This window comes from Macaca mulatta, chromosome X (assembly GCF_049350105.2).
Source record: "Macaca mulatta isolate MMU2019108-1 chromosome X, T2T-MMU8v2.0, whole genome shotgun sequence".
Taxonomy (NCBI): domain Eukaryota; kingdom Metazoa; phylum Chordata; class Mammalia; order Primates; family Cercopithecidae; genus Macaca; species Macaca mulatta.
The window spans coordinates 64,781,192-64,802,624 of NC_133426.1; positions in this window are offsets into that span (position 1 = coordinate 64,781,192).

The following is a 21,433-nucleotide window of genomic DNA, read 5'->3' on the forward strand; positions in this document are numbered from 1 at the left end:
ACTGCTTAGTGTTCTGTTAATTCATCTCACAGAGTTACATCTGTATTTCGTGGATCTCTTTGCTAGCCTTATTTCTGTGGAATCTGAGAACAGATATTTCGGATCCCTTTGAAGACTATAGGGCCAAAGGAAATATCCTCCGATAACAAAGAGAAAGAAGCTTTGTGAGAAACTTCTTTGTGTTCTCTGAAATCATCTCACAGAGTTACAGCTTTCCTTTCAAGAAGCCTTTAGCTAAGACAGTTCTTGTGGGATTGGCAAAGTGATATTTGGAAGCCCATAGAGGGCTACGGTGAAAAAGGAAATATCCTCCGATGAAATCTGGAAAGAAGCTTTCTGAGAAACTGCTTAGTGTTCTGTTAATTCATCTCACAGAGTTACATCTGTATTTCGTGTATCTCTTTGCTAGCCTTATTTCTGTGGAATCTGAGAACAGATATTTCGGATCCCTTTGAAGACTATAGGGTCAAAGGAAATATCCTCCGATAACAAAGAGAAAGAAGCTTTCTGAGAAACTTCTTTGTGTTCTGTGAAATCATCTCACAGAGTTACAGCTTTCCCCTCAAGAAGCCTTTCGCTAAGACAGTTCTTGTGGAATTGGCAAAGTGATATTTGGAAGCCCCTAGAGGGCTATGGTGAAAAAGGAAATATCCTCCGATGAAATCTGGAAAGAAGCTTTCTGAGAAACTGCTTAGTGTTCTGTTAATTCATCTCACGGAGTTACATCTGTATTTCGTGGATCTCTTTGCCAGCCTTATTTCTGTGGAATCTGAGAACAGATATTTCGGATCCCTTTGAAGAATATAAGGCCAAAGGAAATATCCTCCGATAACAAAGAGAAAGAAGCTTTCTGAGAAACTTCTTTGTGTTCTGTGAAATCATCTCACAGAGTTACAGCTTTCCCGTCAAGAAGCCTTTCGCTAAGACAGTTCTTGTGGAATTGGCAAAGTGATATTTGGAAGCCCATAGAGGTCTATGGTGAAAAAGGAAATATCCTCCGATGAAATCTGGAAAGAAGCTTTCTGAGAAACTGCTTAGTGTTCTGTTAATTCATCTCACAGAGTTACATCTGTATTTCCTGTATCTCTTTGCTAGCCTTATTTCTGTGGAATCTGAGAACAGATATTTCGGATCCCTTTGAAGACTATAGGGCCAAAGGAAATATCCTCCGATAACAAAGAGAAAGAAGCTTTCTGAGAAACTTCTTTGTGTTCTGTGAAATCATCTCACAGAGTTACAGCTTTCCCCTCAAGAAGCCTTTCGCTAAGACAGTTCTTGTGGAATTGGCAAAGTGATATTTGGAAGCCCCTAGAGGGCTACGGTGAAAAGGAAATATCCTCAGATGAAATCTGGAAAGAAGCTTTCTGAGAAACTGCTTAGTGTTCTGTTAATTCATCTCACAGAGTTACATCTGTATTTCGTGTATCTCTTTGCTAGCCTTATTTCTGTGGAATCTGAGAACAATTATTTCGGATCCCTTTGAAGACTATAGGGCCAAAGGGAATATCCTCCGATAACAAAGAGAAAGAAGCTTTCTGAGAAACTTCTTTGTGTTCTGTGAAATCATCTCACAGAGTTACAGCTTTCCCGTCAAGAAGCCTTTCGCTAAGACAGTTCTTGTGGAATTGGCAAAGTGATATTTGGAAGCCCATAGAGGGCTATGGTGAAAAAGGAAATATCCTCGGATGAAATCTGGAAAGAAGCTTTCTGAGAAACTGCTTAGTGTTCTGTTAATTCATCTCACAGAGTTATATCTGTATTTCGTGGATCTCTTTGCTAGCCTTATTTCTGTGGAATCTGAGAACAGATATTTCGGATCCCTTTGAAGACTATAGGGCCAAAGGAAATATCCTCCGATAACAAAGAGAAAGAAGCTTTCTGAGAAACTTCTTTGTGTTCTTTGAAATCATCTCACAGAGTTACAGCTTTCCCCTCAAGAAGCCTTTCGCTAAGACAGTTCTTGTGGAATTGGCAAAGTGATATTTGGAAGCCCATAGAGGGCTATGGTGAAAAAGGAAATATCCTCCGATGAAATCTGGAAAGAAGCTTTCTGAGAAACTGCTTAGTGTTCTGTTAATTCATCTCACAGAGTTACATCTGTATTGCGTGGATCTCTTTGCTAGCCTTATTTCTGAGGAATCTGAAAACAGATATTTCGGATCCCTTTGAAGACTATAGGGCCAAAGGAAATATCCTCCGATAACAAAGAGAAAGAAGCTTTCTGAGAAACTTCTTTGTGTTCTGTGAAATCATCTCACAGAGTTACAGCTTTCCCCTCAAGAAGCCTTTCGCTAAGACAGTTCTTCTGGAATAGGCAAAGTGATATTTGGAAGCCCCTAGAGGGCTATGGTGAAAAAGGAAATATCCTCAGATGAAATCTGGAAAGAAGCTTTCTGAGAAACTGCTTAGTGTTCTGTTAGTTCATCTCAGAGAGTTACATGTGTATTTCGTGGATCTCTTTGCTAGCATAATTTCTGTGGAATCTGAGAACCGATATTTCGGATCCCTTTGAAGACTCTAGGGCCAAAGGAAATATCCTCCGATAACAAAGAGAAAGAAGCTTTCTGAGAAACTTCTTTGTGTTCTGTGAAATCATCTCACAGAGTTACAGCTTTCCCCTAAAGAAGCCTTTCGCTAAGACAGTTCTTGTGGAATTGGCAAAGTGATATTTGGAAGCCCCTAGAGGGCTATGGTGAAAAAGGAAATATCCTCAGATGAAATCTGGAAAGAAGCTTTCTGAGAAACTGCTTAGTGTTCTGTTAAATCATCTCACCGAGTTACATCTGTATTTCGTGGATCTCTTTGCTAGCCTTATTTCTGTGGAATCTGAGAACAGATATTTCGGATCCCTTTGAAGACTATAGGGCCAAAGGAAATATCCTCCGATAACAAAGAGAAAGAAGCTTTCTGAGAAACTTCTTTATGTTCTTTGAAATCATCTCACAGAGTTACAGCTTTCCCCTCAAGAAGTCTTTCGCTAAGACTGTTCTTGTGGAATTGGCAAAGTGATATTTGGAAGCCCATAGAGGGCTATGGTGAAAAAGGAAATATCCTCAGATGAAATCTGGAAAGAAGCTTTCTGAGAAACTGCTTAGTGTTCTGTTAATTCATCTCAGAGAGTTACATGTGTATTTCGTGGATCTCTTTGCTAGCCTTATTTCTGTGGAATCTGAGAACAGATATTTCGGATCCCTTTGAAGACTATAGGGCCAAAGGAAATATCCTCCGATAACAAAGAGAAAGAAGCTTTCTGAGAAACTTCTTTGTGTTCTTTGAAATCATCTCACAGAGTTACATCTTTCCCCTCAAGAAGCCTTTCGCTAAGACAGTTCTTGTGGAATTGGCAAAGTGATATTTGGAAGCCCCTAGAGGGCTATGGTGAAAAAGGAAATATCCTCAGATGAAATCTGGAAAGAAGATTTCTGAGAAACTGCTTAGTGTTCTGTTAAATCATCTCACCGAGTTACATCTGTATTTCGTGGATCTCTTTGCTAGCCTTATTTCTGTGGAATCTGAGAACAGATATTTAGGATCCCTTTAAAGACTATAGGGCTAAAGGAAATATCCTCCGATAACAAAGAGAAAGAAGCTTTCTGAGAAACTTCTTTATGTTCTTTGAAATCATCTCACAGAGTTACAGCTTTCCCCTCAAGAAGTCTTTCGCTAAGACAGTTCTTGTGGAATTGGCAAGGTGATATTTGGAAGCCCCTAGAGGGCTATGGTGAAAAAGGAAATATCCTCAGATGAAATCTGGAAAGAAGCTTTCTGAGAAACTGCTTAGTGTTCTGTTAATTCATCTCACCGAGTTACATCTGTATTTCGTGGATCTCTTTGCTAGCCTTATTTCTGTGGAATCTGAGAACAGATATTTCGGATCCCTTTGAAGACTATAGGGCCAAAGGAAATATCCTCCGATTACAAAGAGAAAGAAGCTTTCTGAGAAACTGCTTTGTGTTCTGTGAAATCATCTCACAGAGTTACAGCTTTCCCCTCAAGAAGCCTTTCGCTAAGACAGTTCTTGTGGAATTGGCAAAGTGATATTTGGAAGCCCATAGAGGGCTATGGTGAAAAAGGAAATATCCTCAGATGAAATCTGGAAAGAAGCTTTCTGAGAAACTGCTTAGTGTTCTGTTAATTCATCTCACAGAGTTTCATCTGTATTTCGTGGATCTCTTTGCTAGCCTTATTTCTAAGAATCTGAGAACAGATATTTCGGATCCCTTTGAAGACTATAGGGTCAAAGGAAATATCCTCCGATAACAAAGAAAAAGAAGATTTCTGAGAAACTTCTTTGTGTTCTGTGAAATCATCTCACAGAGTTACAGCTTTCCCCTCAAGAAGCCTTTCGCTAAGACAGTTCTTGTGGAATTGGCAAAGTGATATTTGGAAGCCCATAGAGGGCTATGGTGAAAAAGGAAATATCCTCCGATGAAATCTGGAAAGAAGCTTTCTGAGAAACTGCTTAGTGTTCTGTTAATTCATCTCACAGAGTTACATCTGTATTTCGTGGATCTCTTTGCTAGCCTTATTTCTGTGGAATCTGAGAACAGATATTTCGGATCCCTTTGAAGACTACAGGGCCAAAGGAAATATCCTCCGATAACAAAGAGAAAGAAGCTTTCTGAGAAACTTCTTTGTGTTCTGTGAAGTCATCTCACAGAGTTACAGCTTTCCCCTCAAGAAGCCTTTCGCTAAGACAGTTCTTGTGGAATTGGAAAAGTGATATTTGGAAGCCCCTAGAGGGCTATGGTGAAAAAGGAAATATCCTCAGATGAAATCTGGAAAGAAGCTTTCTGAGAAACTGCTTAGTGTTCTGTTAATTCATCTCACAGAGTTACATCTGTATTTCGTGGATCTCTTTGCTAGCCTTATTTCTGTGGAATCTGAGAACAGATATTTCGGATCCCTTTGAAGACTATAGGGCCAAAGGAAATATCCTCCGATAACAAAGAGAAAGAAGCTTTCTGAGAAACTTCTTTGTGTTCTGTGAAATCATCTCACAGACTTACAGCTTTCCCCTCAAGAAGCCTTTCGCTAAGACAGCTCTTGTGGAATTGGCAAAGTGATATTTAGAAGACCTTAGAGGGGTATGATGAAAAAGGAAATATCCTCAGATGAAATCTGAAAAGAAGCTTTCTGAGAAACTGCTTAGTGTTCTCTTAATTCATCTCCCACAGTTACATCTGTATTTCGTGGAGCTCTTTGGTTGCCTTATTTCTGTGGAATCTGAGAACAGATATTTCGGATCCCTTTGAAGACTATAGGGCCAAAGGAAATATCCTCTGATAAAAAAGAGAAAGAAGCTTTCTGAGAAACTTCTTTGTGTTCTGTGAAATCATTTCACAGAGTTACAGCTTTCCCCTCAAGAAGCCTTTGGATAAGGCAGTTCTTGTGGAATTGGCAAAGTGATATTTGGAAGCCCATAGAGGGCTATGGTGAAAAAGGAAATATCCTCAGATGAAATCTGGAAAGAAGCTTTCTGAGAAACCGCTTAGAGTTCTGTTAATTCATCTCACAGACTTACATGTGTATTTCGTGGATCGCTTTGCTAGCCTTATTTCTGTGGAATCTGAGAACAGATATTTCGGATCCCTTTGAAGACTATAGGGCCAAAGGAAATATCCTCCGATAACAAAGAGAAAGAAGCTTTCTGAGAAACTTCTTTGTGTTCTGTGAAATCATCTCACAGAGTTACAGCTTTCCCCTCAAGAAGCCTTTCGCTAAGACAGTTCTTGTGGAATTGGCAAAGTGATATTTGGAAGCCCATAGAGGGCTATGGTGAAAAAGGAAATATCCTCAGATGAAATCTGGAAAGAAGCTTTCTGAGAAACTGCTTAGTGTTCTGTTAATTCATCTCACAGAGTTACATCTGTATTTCGTGGATCTCTTTGCTAGCCTTATTTCTGTGGAATCTGAGAACAGATATTTCGGATCCCTTTGAAGACTGTAGGGCCAAAGGAAATATCCTCCGATAACAAAGAGAAAGAAGCTTTCTGAGAAACTTCTTTGTGTTCTGTGAAATCATCAAACAGAGTTACAGCTTTCCCCTCAGGAGGCCTTTCGCTAAGACAGTTCTTGTGGAATTGGCAGAGTGACATTTGGAAGCCCCTAGAGGGCTATGGTTAAAAAGGAAATATCCTCAGATGAAATCTGGAAAGAAGCTTTCTGAGAAACTGCTTAGTGTTCTGTTAATTCATCTCACAGAGTTACATGTGTATTTCGTGGATCTCTTTGCTAGCCTTATTTCTGTGGAATCTGAGAACAGATATTTCGGATCCCTTTGAAGACTATAGGGCCAAAGGAAATATCCTCCGATAACAAAGAGAAAGAAGCTTTGTGAGAAACTTCTTTGTGTTCTGTGAAATCATCTCACAGAGTTACAGCTTTCCTCTCAAGAAGCCTTTGGCTAAGACAGTTCTTGTGGAATTGGCAAAGTGATATTTGGAAGCCCCTAGAGGGCTATGGTGAAAAAGGAAATATCCTCAGATGAAATCTGGAAAGAAGCTTTCTGAGAAACTGCATAGTGTTCTGTTAATTCATCTCACAGAGTTACATCTGTATTTCGTGGATCTCTTTGCTAGCCTTATTTCTTTGGAATCTGAGAACAGATATTTCGTATCCCTTTGAAGACTATAGGGCCAAAGGAAATATCCTCCGATAACAAAGAGAAAGAAGCTTTCTGAGAAACTTCTTTGTGTTCTGTGAAATCATCTCACAGACTTACAGCTTTCCTCTCAAGAAGCCTTTCGCTAAGACAGTTCTTGTGGAATTGGCAAAGTGATATTGGGAAGCCCATAGAGGGCTATGGTGAAAAAGGAAATATCCTCCGATGAAATATGGAAAGAAGCTTTCTGAGAAACTGCTTAGTTTTCTGTTAATTCATCTCACAGAGTTACATCTGTATTTCGTGGATCTCGTTGCTAGCCTTATTTCTGTGGAATCTGAGAACAGATATTTCGGATCCCTTTGAAGACTATAGGGCCAAAGGAAATATCCTCCGATAACAAAGAGAAAGAATCTTTGTGAGAAACTTCTTTGTGTTCTGTGAAATCATCTCACAGAGTTACAGCTTTCCCCTCAAGAAGCCTTTCCATAAGGCAGTTCTTGTGGTATTGGAAAAGTGATATTAGGAAGCCCATAGAGGGCTATGGTGAAAAAGGAAATATCCTCAGATGAAATCTGGAAAGAAGCTTTCTGAGAAACTGCTTAGTGTTCTGTTAATTCATCTCACAGAGTTACATGTGTACTTCGTGGATCTCTTTGCTAGCCTTATTTCTGTGGAATCTGAGAACAGATATTTCAGATCCCTTTGAAGACTATAGGGCCAAAGGAAATATCCTCCGATAACAAAGAGAAAGAAGCTTTCTGAGAAACTGGTTTGTGTTCTGTGAAATCATCTCACAGAGTTACAGCTTTCCCCTCAAGAAGCCTTTCGCTAGACATTTCTTGTGGAATTGGCAAAGTGATATTTGGAAGCCCATAGAGGGCAATGGTGAAAAAGGAAATATCCTGAGATGAAATCGGGAAAGAAGCTTTCTGAGAAACTGCTTAGTGTTCTGTTAATTCATCTCACAGAGTTACATGTGTTTCGTGGATCTCTTTGCTAGCATTATTTCTGTGGAACCTGAGAACAGATATTTCGGATCCCTTTGAAGACTATAGGGCCAAGGGAAATATCCTCCGATAACAAAGAGAAAGAAGCTTTCTGAGAAACTTCTTTGTGTTCTGTGAAATCATCTCACAGAGTTACAGCTTTCCCCTCAAGAAACCTTTCGCTAAGACAGTTCTTGTGGAATTGGCAAAGTGATATTTGGAAACCCATAGAGGGCTATGGTGAAAAAGGAAATATCCTCCGATGAAATCTGGAAAGAAGCTTTCTGAGAGACTGCTTAGTGTTCTCTTAATTCATCTCACAGAGTTACATCTGTATTTCGTGGATCTCTTTGATAGCCTTATTTCTGTGGAATCTGAGAACAGATATTTTGGATCCCTTTGAAGACTATAGGGCCAAAGGAAATATCCTCCGATAACAAAGAGAAAGAAGCTTTCTGAGAAACTTCTTTGTGTTCTCTGAAATCATCTCACAGAGTTACAGCTTTCCTCTCAAGAAGCCTTTCGCTAAGACACTTCTTGTGGAATTGGCAAAGTGATATTTGGAAGCCCATAGAGGGCTATGGTGAAAAAGGAAATATCCTCGGATGAAATCTGGAAAGAAGCTTTCTGAGAAACTGCTTAGTGTTCTCTTAATTCATCTCACAGAGTTACTTCTGTATTTCGTGTATCTCTTTGCTAGCCTTATTTCTGTGGAATCTGAGAACAGATATTTCGGATCCCTTTGAAGACTATAGGGCCAAAGGAAATATCCTCCGATAACAAAGAGAAAGAAGCTTTCTGAGAAACTTCTTTGTGTTCTGTGAAATCATCTCACAGAGTTACAGCTTTCCCCTCAAGAAGCCTTTCGCTAAGACAGTTCTTGTGGAATTGGAAAAGTGATATTTGGAAGCCCATAGAGGGCTATGGTGAAAAAGGAAATATCCTCAGATGAAATCTGGAAAGAAGCTTTCTGAGAAACTGCTTAGTGTTCTGTTAATTCATCTCACAGAGTTACATGTGTATTTCGTGGATCTCTTTGCTAGCCTTATTTCTGTGGAATCTGAGAACAGATATTTCGGATCCCTTTGAAGACTATAGGGCCAAAGGAAATATCCTCCGATAACAAAGAGAAAGAAGCTTTGTGAGAAACTTCTTTGTGTTCTCTGAAATCATCTCACAGAGTTACAGCTTTCCTCTCAAGAAGCCTTTGGCTAAGACAGTTCTTGTGGAATTGGCAAAGTGATATTTGGAAGCCCCTAGAGGGCTGTGGTGAAAAAGGAAATATCCTCAGATGAAATCTGGAAAGAAGCTTTCTGAGAAACTGCATAGTGTTCTGTTACTTCATCTCACAGAGTTCCATCTCTATTTCGTGGATCTCTTTGCTAGCCTTATTTCTGTGGAATCTGAGAACAGATATTTCGTATCCCTTTGAAGACTATAGGGCCAAAGGAAATATCCTCCGATAACAAAGAGAAAGAAGCTTTCTGAGAAACTTCTTTGGGTTCTGTGAAATCATCTCACAGAGTTACAGCTTTCCCCTCAAGAAGCCTTTCGCTAAGACAGTTCTTGTGGAATTGGCAAAGTGATATTTGGAAGCCCATAGAGGGCTATGGTTAAAAAGGAAATATCCTCCGATGAAATCTGGAAAGAAGCTTTCTGAGAAACTGCTTAATGTTCTGTTAATTCATCTCAGAAAGTTACATCTGTATTTCGTGGATCTCTTTGCTAGCCTTATTTCTGTGGAATCTGAGAACAGATATTTCGGATCCCTTTGAAGACTATAGGGCCAAAGGAAATATCCTCCGATAACAAAGAGAAAGAAGCTTTCTGAGACACTTCTTTGTGTTCTGTGAAATCATCTCACAGAGTTACAGCTTTCCCCTCAAGAAGCCTTTCGCTAAGACAGTTGTGGTGGAATTGGCAAAGTAATATTTGGAAGCCCCTAGAGGGCTATGGTGAAAAAGGAAATATCCTCAGATGAAATCTGGAAAGAAGCTTTCTGAGAAACTGCTTAGTGTTCTGTTAATTCATCTCACAGAGTTACATCTGTATTTCGTGGATCTCTTTGCTAGCCTTATTTCTGTGAAATCTGAGAACAGATATTTCGGATCCCTTTGAAGACTATAGGGCCAAAGGAAATATCCTCCGATAACAAAGAGAAAGAAGCTTTCTGAGAAACTGCTTTGTGTTCTGTGAAATCATCTCACAGAGTTACAGCTTTCCCCTCAAGAAGCCTTTCGCTAAGACAGTTCTTGTGGAATTGGCAAAGTGATATTTGGAAGCCCCTAGAGGGCTATGGTGAAAAAGGAAATATCCTCAGATGAAATCTGGAAAGAAGCTTTCTGAGAAACTGCATAGTGTTCTGTTAATTCATCTCACAGAGTTACATCTGTATTTCGTGGATCTCTTTGCTAGCCTTATTTCTGTGGAATCTGAGAACAGATATTTCGGATCCCTTTGAAGACTATAGGGCCAAAGGAAATATCCTCCGATAACAAAGAGAAAGAAGCTTTCTGAGAAACTGCTTTGTGTTCTGTGAAATCATCTCACAGACTTACAGCTTTCCCCTCAAGAAGCCTTTCGCTAAGTCAGTTCTTGTGGAATTGGCAAAGTGATATTTGGAAGCCCATAGAGGGCTATGGTGAAAAAGGAAATATCCTCAGATGAAATCGGGAAAGAAGCTTTCTGAGAAACTGCTTAGTGTTCTGTTAATTCATCTCAAGAGTTACATGTGTATTTCGTGGATCTCTTTGCTAGCCTTATTTCTGTGGAATCTGAGAACAGATATTTCGGATCCCTTTGAAGACTATAGGGCCAAGGGAAATATCCTCCGATAACAAGGAGAAAGAAGCTTTCTGAGACACTTCTTTGTGTTCTGTGAAATCATCTCACAGAGTTACAGCTTTCCCCTCAAGAAGCCTTTCGCTAAGACAGCTCTTGTGGAATTGGCAAAGTGATATTTAGAAGACCTTAGAGGGCTATGATGAAAAAGGAAATATCCTCAGATGAAATCTGAAAAGAAGCTTTCTGAGAAACTGCTTAGTGTTCTGATAATTCATCTCCCAGAGTTACATCTGTATTTCGTGGATCTCTTTGCTAGCCTTATTTCTGTGGAATCTGAGAACAGATATTTCGGATCCCTTTGAAGACTATAGGGCCAAAGGAAATATCCTCTGATAAAAAAGAGAAAGAAGCTTTCTGAGAAACTTCTTTGTGTTCTGTGAAATCATTTCACAGAGTTATAGCTTTCCCCTCAAGAAGCCTTTGGATGAGGCAGTTCTTGTGGAATTGGCAAAGTGATATTTGGAAGCCCATAGAGGGCTATGGTGAAAAAGGAAATATCCTCAGATGAAATCTGGAAAGAAGCTTTCTGAGAAACCGCTTAGTGTTCTCTTAATTCATCTCACAGACTTACATGTGTATTTCGTGGATCGCTTTGCTAGCCTTATTTCTGTGGAATCTGAGAACAGATATTTCGGATCCCTTTGAAGACTATAGGGCCAAAGGAAATATCCTCCGATAACAAAGAGAAAGAATCTTTGTGAGAAACTTCTTTGTGTTCTGTGAAATCATCTCACAGAGTTACAGCTTTCCCCTCAAGAAGCCTTTCCATAAGGCAGTTCTTGTGGTATTGGAAAAGTGATATTAGGAAGCCCATAGAGGGCTATGGTGAAAAAGGAAATATCCTCAGATGAAATCTGGAAAGAAGCTTTCTGAGAAACTGCTTAGTGTTCTGTTAATTCATCTCACAGAGTTACATGTGTACTTCGTGGATCTCTTTGCTAGCCTTATTTATGTGGAATCTGAGAACAGATATTTCGGATCCCTTTGAAGACTATAGGGCCAAAGGAAATATCCTCCGATAACAAGGAGAAAGAAGCTTTCTGAGAAACTTCGTTGTGTTCTGTGAAATCATCTCGCAGAGTTACAGCTTTCCCCTCAAGAAGCCTTTCGATAAGGCAGTTCTTGTGGAATTGGCAAAGTGATATTTGGAAGCCCATAGAGGGCCATGGTGAAAAAGGAAATATCCTCAGATGAAATCTGGAAAGAAGCTTTCTGAGAAACTGCTTAGTGTTCTGATAATTCATCTCACAGAGTTACTTCTGTATTTCGTGTATCTCTTTGCTAGCCTTATTTCTGTGGAATCTGAGAACAGATATTTCGGATCCCTTTGAAGACTATAGGGCCAAAGGAAATATCCTCCGATAACAAAGAGAAAGAAGCTTTCTGAGAAACTTCTTTGTGTTCTCTGAAATCATCTCACAGAGTTACAGCTTTCCCCTCAAGAAACCTTTCGCTAAGACAGTTCTTGTGGAATTGGCGAAGTGATATTTGGAAACCCATAGAGGGCTATGGTGAAAAAGGAAATATCCTCCGATGAAATCTGGAAAGAAGCTTTCTGAGAGACTGCTTAGTGTTCTCTTAATTCATCTCACAGAGTTACATCTGTATTTCGTGGATCTCTTTGCTAGCCTTATTTCTGTGGAATCTGAGAACAGATATTTCGGATCCCTTTGAAGACTATAGGGCCAAAGGAAATATCCTCCGATAACAAAGAGAAAGAAGCTTTGTGAGAAACTTCTTTGTGTTCTCTGAAATCATCTCACAGAGTTACAGCTTTCCTCTCAAGAAGCCTTTGGCTAAGACAGTTCTTGTGGAATTGGCAAAGTGATATTTCGAAGCCCCTAGAGGGCTGTGGTGAAAAAGGAAATATCCTCAGATGAAATCTGGAAAGAAGCTTTCTGAGAAACTGCTTAGTGTTCTGTTAATTCATCTCACAGAGTTACATCTGTATTTCGTGGATCTCTTTGCTAGCCTTATTTCTGTGGAATCTGAGAACAGATATTTCGTATCCCTTTGAAGACTATAGGGCCAAAGGAAATATCCTCCGATAACAAAGAGAAAGAAGCTTTCTGAGAAACTTCTTTGTGTTCTGTGAAATCATCTCACAGAGTTACAGCTTTCCCCTCAAGAAGCCTTTCGCTAAGACAGTTCTTGTGGAATTGGCAAAGTTTTATTTGGAAGCCCCTAGAGGGCTATGGTGAAAAAGGAAATATCCTCAGATGAAATCTGGAAAGAAGCTTTCTGAGAAACTGCTTAGTGTTCTCTTAATTCATCTCAAAGAGTTACATCTGTATTTCGTGGATCTCTTTGCTAGCCTTATTTCTGTGGAATCTGAGAACAGATATTTCGGATCCCTTTGAAGACTATAGGGCCAAAGGAAATATCCTCCGATAACAAAGAGAAAGAAGCTTTCTGAGAAACTTCTTTGTGTTCTGTGAAATCATCAAACAGAGTTACAGCTTTCCCCTCAAGAAGCCTTTCGCTAAGACAGTTCTTGTGGAAATGGCAAAGTGATATTTGGAAGCCCCTAGAGGGCTATGGTGAAAAAGGAAATATCCTCAGATGAAATCTGGAAAGAAGCTTTCTGAGAAACTGCATAGTGTTCTGTTAATTCATCTCACAGAGTTACATCTGTATTTCGTGGATCTCTTTGCTAGCCTTATTTCTGTGTAATCTGAGAACAGATATTTCGGATCCCTTTGAAGACTATAGGGCCAAAGGAAATATCCTCCGATAACAAAGAGAAAGAAGCTTTCTGAGAAACTGCTTTGTGTTCTGTGAAATCATCTCACAGATTTACAGCTTTCCCCTCAAGAAGCCTTTCGCTAAGACAGTTCTTGTGGAATTGGCAAAGTGATATTTGGAAGCCCATAGAGGGCTATGGTGAAAAAGGAAATATCCTCTGATGAAATCTGGAAAGAAGCTTTCTGAGAAACTGCTCAGTGTTCTGTTAATTCATCTCAAGAGTTACATGTGTATTTCGTGGATCTCTTTGCTAGCCTTATTTCTGTGGAATCTGAGAACAGATATTTCGGATCCCTTTGAAGACTATAGGGCCAAATGAAATATCCTCCGATAACAAAGAGAAAGAAGCTTTGTGAGAAACTTCTTTGTGTTCTCTGAAATCATCTCACAGAGTTACAGCTTTCCTCTCAAGAAGCCTTTGGCTAAGACAGTTCTTGTGGAATTGGCAAAGTGATATTTGGAAGCCCCTAGAGGGCTATGGTGAAAAAGGAAATATCCTCAGATGAAATCTGGAAAGAAGCTTTCTGAGAAACTGCATAGTGTTCTGTTAATTCATCTCACAGAGTTACATCTGTATTTCGTGGATCTCTTTGCTAGCCTTATTTCTGTGGAATCTGAGAACAGATATTTCGTATCCCTTTAAAGACTATAGGGCCAAAGGAAATATCCTCCGATAACAAAGAGAAAGAAGCTTTCTGAGAAACTGCTTTGTGTTCTGTGAAATCATCTCACAGAGTTACAGCTTTCCCCTCAAGAAGCCTTTCGCTAAGACAATTCTTGTGCAATTGGCAAAGTGATATTGGGAAGCCCCTAGAGGGCTATGGTGAAAAAGGAAATATCCTCAGATGAAATCGGGAAAGAAGCTTTCTGAGAAACTGCTTAGTGTTCTGTTAATTCATCTCACAGAGTTACATGTGTATTTCGTGCATCTCTTTGCTAGCCTTATTTCTGTGGAACCTGAGAACAGATATTTCGGATCCCTTTGAAGACTATAGGGCCAAGGGAAATATCCTCCGATAACAAAGAGAAAGAAGCTTTCTGAGAAACTTCTTTGTGTTCTGTGAAATCATCTCAGAGAGTTACAACTTTCCCCTCAAGAAGCCTTTCGCTAAGACAGCTCTTGTGGAATTGGCAAAGTGATATTTGGAAGCCCTTAGAGGGCTATGATGAAAAAGGAAATATCCTCAGATGAAATCTGAAAAGAAGCTTTCTGAGAAACTGCTTAGTGTTCTGTTAATTCATCTCACAGAGTTACATCTGTGTTTCGTGGATCTTTTTGCTAGCCTTATTTATGTGGAATCTGAGAACAGATATTTCGGATCCCTTTGAAGACTATAGGGCCAAAGGAAATATCCTCCGATAACAAAGAGAAAGAAGCTTTCTGAGAAACTTCTTTGTGTTCTGTGAAATCATCTCACAGAGTTACAGCTTTCCCCTCAAGAAGCCTTTCGCTAAGACAGTTCTTGTGGAATTGGCAAAGTGATATTTGTAATCCCCTAGAGGGCTATGGTGAAAAAGGAAATATCCTCAGATGAAATCTGGAAAGAAGCTTTCTGAGAAACTGCTTAGTGTTCTCTTAATTCATCTCACAGAGTTACATCTGTATTTCGTGGATCTCTTTGCTAGCCTTATTTCTGTGAAATCTGAGAACAGATATTTCGGATCCCTTTGAAGACTATAGGTACAAAGGAAATATCCTCCGATAACAAAGAGAAAGAAGCTTTCTGAGAAACTGCTTTGTGTTCTGTGAAATCATCTCACAGAGTTACAGCTTTCCCCCCAAGAAGCCTTTCGCTAAGACAGTTCTTGTGGAATTGGCAAAGTGATATTTGGAAGCCCCTAGAGGGCTATGGTGAAAAAGGAAATATCCTCAGATGAAATCTGGAAAGAAGCTTTCTGAGAAACTGCATAGTGTTCTGTTAATTCATCTCACAGAGTTACATCTGTATTTCGTGGATCTCTTTGCTAGCCTTATTTCTGTGGAATCTGAGAACAGATATTTCGGATCCCTTTGAAGACTATAGGGCCAAAGGAAATATCCTCCGATAACAAAGAGAAAGAAGCTTTCTGAGAAACTGCTTTGTGTTCTGTGAAATCATCTCACAGACTTACAGCTTTCCCCTCAAGAAGCCTTTCGCTAAGACAGTTCTTGTGGAATTGGCAAAGTGATATTTGGAAGCCCATAGAGGGCTATGGTGAAAAAGGAAATATCCTCAGATGAAATCGGGAAAGAAGCTTTCTGAGAAACTGCTTAGTGTTCTGTTAATTCATCTCAAGGGTTACATGTGTATTTCGTGGATCTCTTTGCTAGCCTTATTTCTGTGGAATCTGAGAACAGATATTTCGGATCCCTTTGAAGACTATAGGGCCAAGGGAAATATCCTCCGATAACAAGGAGAAAGAAGCTTTCTGAGAAACTTCTTTGTGTTCTGTGAAATCATCTCACAGAGTTACAACTTTCCCCTCAAGAAGCCTTTCGCTAAGACAGCTCTTGTGGAATTGGCAAAGTGATATTTAGAAGACCTTAGAGGGCTATGATGAAAAAGGAAATATCCTCAGATGAAATCTGAAAAGAAGCTTTCTGAGAAACTGCTTAGTGTTCTGTTAATTCATCTCCCAGAGTTACATCTGTATTTCGTGGATCTCTTTGCTAGCCTTATTTCTGTGGAATCTGAGAACAGATATTTCGGATCCCTTTGAAGACTATAGGGCCAAAGGAAATATCCTCTGATAAAAAACAGAAAGAAGCTTTCTGAGAAACTTCTTTGTGTTCTGTGAAATCATTTCACAGAGTTACAGCTTTCCCCTCAAGAAGCCTTTAGATGAGGCAGTTCTTGTGGAATTGGCAAAGTGATATTTGGAAGCCCATAGAGGGCTATGGTGAAAAAGGAAATATCCTCAGATGAAATCTGGAAAGAAGCTTTCTGAGAAACCGCTTAGTGTTCTCTTAATTCATCTCACAGACTTACATGTGTATTTCGTGGATCGCTTTGCTAGCCTTATTTCTGTGGAATCTGAGAACAGATATTTCGGATCCCTTTGAAGACTATAGGGCCAAAGGAAATATCCTCCGATAACAAAGAGAAAGAAGCTTTCTGAGAAACTTCTTTGTGTTCTGTGAAATCATCACACAGAGTTACAGCTTTCCTCTCAAGAAGCCTTTGGCTAAGACAGTTCTTGTGGAATTGGCAAAGTGATATTTGGAAGCCCCTAGAGGGCTATGGTGAAAAAGGAAATATCCTCAGATGAAATCTGGAAAGAAGCTTTCTGAGAAACTGCATAGTGTTCTGTTAATTCACCTCACAGAGTTACATCTGTATTTCGTGGATCTCTTTGCTAGCCTTATTTCTTTGGAATCTGAGAACAGATATTTCGTATCCCTTTGAAGACTATAGGGCCAAAGGAAATATCCTCCGATAACAAAGAGAAAGAAGCTTTCTGAGAAACTTCTTTGTGTTCTGTGAAATCATCTCACAGACTTACAGCTTTCCCCTCAAGAAGCCTTTCGCTAAGACAGTTCTTGTGGAATTGGCAAAGTGATATTTGGAAGCCCATAGAGGGCTATGGTGAAAAAGGAAATATCCTCCGATGAAATATGGAAAGAAGCTTTCTGAGAAACTGCTTAGTGTTCTGTTAATTCATCTCACAGAGTTACATCTGTATTTCGTGGATCTCGTTGCTAGCCTTATTTCTGTGGAATCTGAGAACAGATATTTCGGATCCCTTTGAAGACTATAGGGCCAAAGGAAATATCCTCCGATAACAAAGAGAAAGAATCTTTGTGAGAAACTTCTTTGTGTTCTGTGAAATCATCTCACAGAGTTACAGCTTTCCCCTCAAGAAGCCTTTCCATAAGGCAGTTCTTGTGGTATTGGAAAAGTGATATTAGGAAGCCCATAGAGGGCTATGGTGAAAAAGGAAATATCCTCAGATGAAATCTGGAAAGAAGCTTTCTGAGAAACTGCTTAGTGTTCTGTTAATTCATCTCACAGAGTTACATGTGTACTTCGTGGATCTCTTTGCTAGCCTTATTTCTGTGGAATCTGAGAACAGATATTTCAGATCCCTTTGAAGACTATAGGGCCAAAGGAAATATCCTCCGATAACAAAGAGAAAGAAGCTTTCTGAGAAACTGCTTTGTGTTCTGTGAAATCATCTCACAGAGTTACAGCTTTCCCCTCAAGAAGCCTTTCGCTAAGACAGTTCTTGTGGAATTGGCAAAGTGATATTTGGAAGCCCATAGAGGGCTATGGTGAAAAAGGAAATATCCTCCGATGAAATCTGGAAAGAAGCTTTCTGAGAAACTGCTTAGTGTTCTGTTAATTCATCTCACAGAGTTACATGTGTATTTCGTGGATCTCGTTGCTAGCATTATTTCTGTGGAACCTGAGAACAGATATTTCGGATCCCTTTGAAGACTATAGGGCCAAGGGAAATATCCTCCGATAACAAAGAGAAAGAAGCTTTCTGAGAAACTTCTTTGTGTTCTGTGAAATCATCTCAGAGAGTTACAACTTTCCCCTCAAGAAGCCTTTCGCTAAGACAGCTCTTGTGGAATTGGCAAAGTGATATTTGGAAGCCCTTAGAGGGCTATGATGAAAAAGGAAATATCCTCAGATGAAATCTGAAAAGAAGCTTTCTGAGAAACTGCTTAGTGTTCTGTTAATTCATCTCACAGAGTTACATCTGTATTTCGTGGATCTTTTTGCTAGCCTTATTTCTGTGGAATCTGAGAACAGATATTTCGGATCCCTTTGAAGACTATAGGGCCAAAGGAAATATCCTCCGATAACAAAGAGAAAGAAGCTTTCTGAGAAACTTCTTTGTGTTCTGTGAAATCATCTCGCAGAGTTACAGCTTTCCCCTCAAGAAGCCTTTCGATAAGGCAGTTCTTGTGGAATTGGCAAAGTGATATTTGGAAGCCCATAGAGGGCTATGGTGAAAAAGGAAATATCCTCAGATGAAATCTGGAAAGAAGCTTTCTGAGAAACTGCTTAGTGTTCTGATAATTCATCTCACAGAGTTACTTCTGTATTTCGTGTATCTCTTTGCTAGCCTTATTTCTGTGGAATCTGAGAACAGATATTTCGGATCCCTTTGAAGACTATAGGGCCAAAGGAAATATCCTCCGATAACAAAGAGAAAGAAGCTTTCTGAGAAACTTCTTTGTGTTCTCTGAAATCATCTCACAGAGTTACAGCTTTCCCCTCAAGAAACCTTTCGCTAAGACAGTTCTTGTGGAATTGGCAAAGTGATATTTGGAAGCCCATAGAGGGCTATGGTGAAAAAGGAAATATCCTCAGATGAAATCTGGAAAGAAGCTTTCTGAGAGACTGCTTAGTGTTCTCTTAATTCATCTCACAGAGTTACATCTGTATTTCGTGGATCTCTTTGCTAGCCTTATTTCTGTGGAATCTGAGAACAGATATTTCGGATCCCTTTGAAGACTATAGGGCCAAAGGAAATATCCTCCGATAACAAAGAGAAAGAAGCTTTGTGAGAAAATTCTTTGTGTTCTCTGAAATCATCTCACAGAGTTACAGCTTTCCTCTCAAGAAGCCTTTGGCTAAGACAGTTCTTGTGGAATTGGCAAAGTGATATTTCGAAGCCCCTAGAGGGCTGCGGTGAAAAAGGAAATATCCTCAGATGAAATCTGGAAAGAAGCTTTCTGAGAAACTGCATAGTGTTCTGTTAATTCATCTCACAGAGTTACATCTGTATTTCGTGGATCTCTTTGCTAGCCTTATTTCTGTGGAATCTGAGAACAGATATTTCGGATCCCTTTGAAGACTATGGGGCCAAAGGAAATATCCTCCGATAACAAAGAGAAAGAAGCTTTCTGAGAAACTGCTTTGTGTTCTGTGAAATCATCTCACAGACTTACAGCTTTCCCCTCAAGAAGCCTTTCGCTAAGACAGTTCTTGTGGAATTGGCAAAGTGATATTTGGAAGCCCATAGAGGGCTATGGTGAAAAAGGAAATATCCTCAGATGAAATCGGGAAAGAAGCTTTCTGAGAAACTGCTTAGTGTTCTGTTAATTCATCTCAAGAGTTACATGTGTATTTCGTTGATCTCTTTGCTAGCCTTATTTCTGTGGAATCTGAGAACAGATATTTCGGATCCCTTTGAAGACTATAGGGCCAAGGGAAATATCCTCCGATAACAAGGAGAAAGAAGCTTTCTGAGAAACTTCTTTGTGTTCTGTGAAATCATCTCACAGAGTTACAACTTTCCCCTCAAGAAGCCTTTCGCTAAGACAGCTCTTGTGGAATTGGCAAAGTGATATTTAGAAGACCTTAGAGGGCTATGATGAAAAAGGAAATATCCTCAGATGAAATCTGAAAAGAAGCTTTCTGAGAAACTGCTTAGTGTTCTGTTAATTCATCTCCCAGAGTTACATCTGTATTTCGTGGATCTCTTTGGTAGCCTTATTTCTGTGGAATCTGAGAACAGATATTTCGGATCCCTTTGAAGACTATAGGGCCAAAGGAAATATCCTCTGATAAAAAAGAGAAAGAAGCTTTCTGAGAAACTTCTTTGTGTTCTGTGAAATCATTTCACAGAGTTACAGCTTTCCCCTCAAGAAGCCTTTGGATGAGGCAGTTCTTGTGGAATTGGCAAAGTGATATTTGGAAGCCCATAGAGGGCTATGGTGAAAAAGGAAATATCCTCAGATGAAATCTGGAAAGAAGCTTTCTGAGAAACCGCTTAGTGTTCTCTTAATTCATCTCACAGACTTACATGTGTATTTCGTGGATCGCTTGGCTAGCCTTATTTCTGTGGAATCTGAGAACAGATATTTCGGATCCCTTTGAAGACTATAGGGCCAAAGGAAATATCCTCCGATAACAAAGAGAAAGAAGCTTTCTGAGAAACTTCTTTGTGTTCTGTGAAATCATCTCACAGAGTTACAGCTTTCCTCTCAAGAAGCCTTTGGCTAAGACAGTTCTTGTGGAATTGGCAAAGTGATATTTGGAAGCCCCTAGAGGGCTATGGTGAAAAAGGAAATATCCTCAGATGAAATCTGGAAAGAAGCTTTCTGAGAAATTGCATAGTGTTCTGTTAATTCACCTCACAGAGTTACATCTGTATTTCGTGGATCTCTTTGCTAGCCTTATTTCTTTGGAATCTGAGAACAGATATTTCGTATCCCTTTGAAGACTATAGGGCCAAAGGAAATATCCTCCGATAACAAAGAGAAAGAAGCTTTCTGAGAAACTTCTTTGTGTTCTGTGAAATCATCTCACAGACTTACAGCTTTCCCCTCAAGAAGCCTTTCGCTAAGACAGTTCTTGTGGAATTGGCAAAGTGATATTTGGAAGCCCATAGAGGGCTATGGTGAAAAAGGAAATATCCTCCGATGAAATATGGAAAGAAGCTTTCTGAGAAACTGCTTAGTGTTCTGTTAATTCATCTCACAGAGTTACATCTGTATTTCGTGGATCTCGTTGCTAGCCTTATTTCTGTGGAATCTGAGAACAGATATTTCGGATCCCTTTGAAGACTATAGGGCCAAAGGAAATATCCTCCGATAACAAAGAGAAAGAATCTTTGTGAGAAACTTCTTTGTGTTCTGTGAAATCATCTCACAGAGTTACAGCTTTCCCCTCAAGAAGCCTTTCCATAAGGCAGTTCTTGTGGTATTGGAAAAGTGATATTAGGAAGCCCATAGAGGGCTATGGTGAAAAAGGAAATATCCTCAGATGAAATCTGGAAAGAAGCTTTCTGAGAAACTGCTTAGTGTTCTGTTAATTCATCTCACAGAGTTACATGTGTACTTCGTGGATCTCTTTGCTAGCCTTATTTCTGTGGAATCTGAGAACAGATATTTCAGATCCCTTTGAAGACTATAGGGCCAAAGGAAATATCCTCCGATAACAAAGAGAAAGAAGCTTTCTGAGAAACTGCTTTGTGTTCTGTGAAATCATCTCACAGAGTTACAGCTTTCCCCTCAAGAAGCCTTTCGCTAAGACAGTTCTTGTGGAATTGGCAAAGTGATATTTGGAAGCCCATAGAGAGCTATGGTGAAAAAGGAAATATCCTCCGATGAAATCTGGAAAGAAGCTTTCTGAGAAACTGCTTAGTGTTCTGTTAATTCATCTCACAGAGTTACATGTGTATTTCGTGGATCTCGTTGCTAGCATTATTTCTGTGGAACCTGAGAACAGATATTTCGGATCCCTTTGAAGACTATAGGGCCAAGGGAAATATCCTCCGATAACAAAGAGAAAGAAGCTTTCTGAGAAACTTC